The sequence below is a fragment of the Periplaneta americana genome, unplaced genomic scaffold (genome assembly GCF_040183065.1).
Source record: "Periplaneta americana isolate PAMFEO1 unplaced genomic scaffold, P.americana_PAMFEO1_priV1 scaffold_38, whole genome shotgun sequence".
NCBI classification, from domain to species: domain Eukaryota; kingdom Metazoa; phylum Arthropoda; class Insecta; order Blattodea; family Blattidae; genus Periplaneta; species Periplaneta americana.
Window position 1 is genome coordinate 13,629 of NW_027185519.1, and position 2,382 is coordinate 16,010.

At 38.9% G+C, this 2,382-nt stretch overlaps 1 non-coding gene across 1 annotated transcript; it reads left to right on the top strand.

Annotated features, from left to right (window-relative positions):
• The first annotated feature begins 256 nt into the window (after positions 1–256).
• Positions 257–375, top strand: LOC138694094 (5S ribosomal RNA). The gene has a single exon (XR_011330773.1). It is a non-coding gene; the product is annotated as a 5S ribosomal RNA (ribosomal RNA).
• The last annotated feature ends 2,007 nt before the right edge of the window (positions 376–2,382 follow it).

The window sequence follows — 2,382 nt, forward strand, 5'->3', positions numbered from 1 at the left end:
CTGTGGCTTAACTTAGAATGCCGACTAGCTGTTTTATTAATCCCGTGTCAATCCAGCAGTGTGTGACGTTGAAACGTAACCAAACTGCCGTTGATAGATAGATTTATCATCTATCCCAATGACATCCAACGAGCTTGGTAATTTAGGTACAGAGTCTAAGCAGGCAGTTTACGTGTGTGTGTGAGCGAGTGCAGGTTTTATCGAGTGCACCCCAATCCCATCGTCCTCAAGTGCCTACAGATTACGCAGTTTCATCGGCAACGGCCATACCATGTTGAAAATACCGGTTCTCGTCCGATCACCGAAGTCAAGCAACATTGGGCGTGGTCAGTACTTGGATGGGTGACCGCTTGGGAACACCACGTGCCGTTGGCGATTTTTTTTTTTACGTCACTATTTCCAGCGTGTTCTAATAAGACTTATGGGATATTATGTTCCCTTCCCTATTCCAGCTATAGCTTGGATGATGACGCCGCTGCATAATTGTAGAGTAATTGATAATTCTTAAGTACTTGCAGCTCCGTATTGAAACTTATGACTGGTAGCATATTCATATGAGACGGTTCACTTCTCTGCGTTTTCTCGAAGAAGGGAATATGTATTCAGGGGATTGTGAACGTACCTCGCGCTCTCCCTAGAAGTTAGAGACATTTTAGGTAAAGAATGTAATATACTGTACATATATGGCTAATTAAAATCCCATTAGTTACTACATTTCAGTGGGTAGTACAAATTCCATAATGAAAATATCTCTGTCCTAGTAGTTGTATCCTTTAAAGAAGCTCGTTGTTTTCCCATGATGAAGGGCAGAACTTGGTCGGTAGAAATTTAAACAGACTGCATTATCAGACCAGGCGTTATTTCAATATCAGCGTTTAGTTTAGGAAATATAGCAATAGCGGAGTTGGGAGAAGTAGTTATAGCATGTACAGTAAGTATAAACAGTTCGCTGTACTGTACAGTGAATATAAATATTTGAATGTACGATGGCAAAACATCAGACATACAGTACGTAGCTCACATATCTTAAAAAATAAATAAATAAAAATAAAGAAGACATTCTGAGGAGTGAGTGGAAAGTGCATATTATAATGAATATTTTTAACTCTCAGTTGACATTGAGAGAGAAAGCCATGCATCGGGGAACCGGTGACTGTTTTTGCGTTACCTTCTGCTATTGGCGTTGTTGGTTAGTAACGAATGAAAGAGGTAGGACGCGGAATCAAATGTCAAAAAACGATAGGGAAATAATAGTAACTGGTTGTATTTCGATCGAGCTCGGCGTGCTGATTCACCAGTGGGGTGTTTCACAAAGTTTACAATCTTTGGAAATTGTGAACTCTGTTTGTAAACTTCTGTTTCACAATCTTTGTTTGTAAAGGTGGACTGTACAAAGGAAATCAAATCTTTACGAATGAAATTTTGCGCTCTTTACAAGTGATATGTTTGTTTCACAACGAAGGAGTAATTTTACAAACGTGTAAACTAAACTTTACTAGTGAAGTTAGCACATTTTCTACAGTAGCCCTGTTGAAATAGCTTCTAATTGTGAATGAAAAAAATAAACACATATGTATAAAATCAATTTTATAGTAACAGGGTACCATTAAGAATTACACTGAAGCAGTTGTGATGTTATTGAGTAGTTCTAGCGACTCAGACGAAGATTTTGCATTTAGGCCTAACGTAGAATTTTCCGGCCACGTTCGTATCATTGTACGAATATTAATGAAAGGTTTCGAATGAATCCCGCGCTATACTTCAGAATACCGCGTTAGTTCTTATATACGAGGAACGTATTTAATAAATACTCGCACTTAAAGAAGAAAAACTTTGCACCGAAAACCAATCACTTAATAATGCAATGTCGGCATTACTTACGCAGTATTCTGAAGTCGTTCCGAATCCCATTTCGCTGTAATCTCTCCTACAAGATATGGGACATCACATGCAACATCTGAAAGGGAAAAGTGGTGCCCTAACCACAAAGCGAGAACTGCATTGGTTGCATAGTAGCTCTCAGTTCCCTGCGTTAGCAGATAAGAACGGAATTTATAAGATTACAGTGTGCAAAAGTTCACACATGGTAGTTGATGTTGTTACAAGATTGAAAAAACTCGAGGCGGGTTATTGATCACCGAATGTGCTTACTCGGGCAAAGGATTTTTATGCTCCTCCTGCTGGGTTCCCTAATGTTGGCGAGGTTATGGATGAAACAATAAAATATACTGATGGACCAGCAGAGAGCGAAGTTGATTTTAATGGATGGACATGTTAGCTGCTCTATCAACTGCATATAACTACGTGGGTCAAATCCATTATTTATCAATTATTTGAATGAATTTCGCGCTAACTTTCGTCAGTTAAGTCGTAGGCTAATTA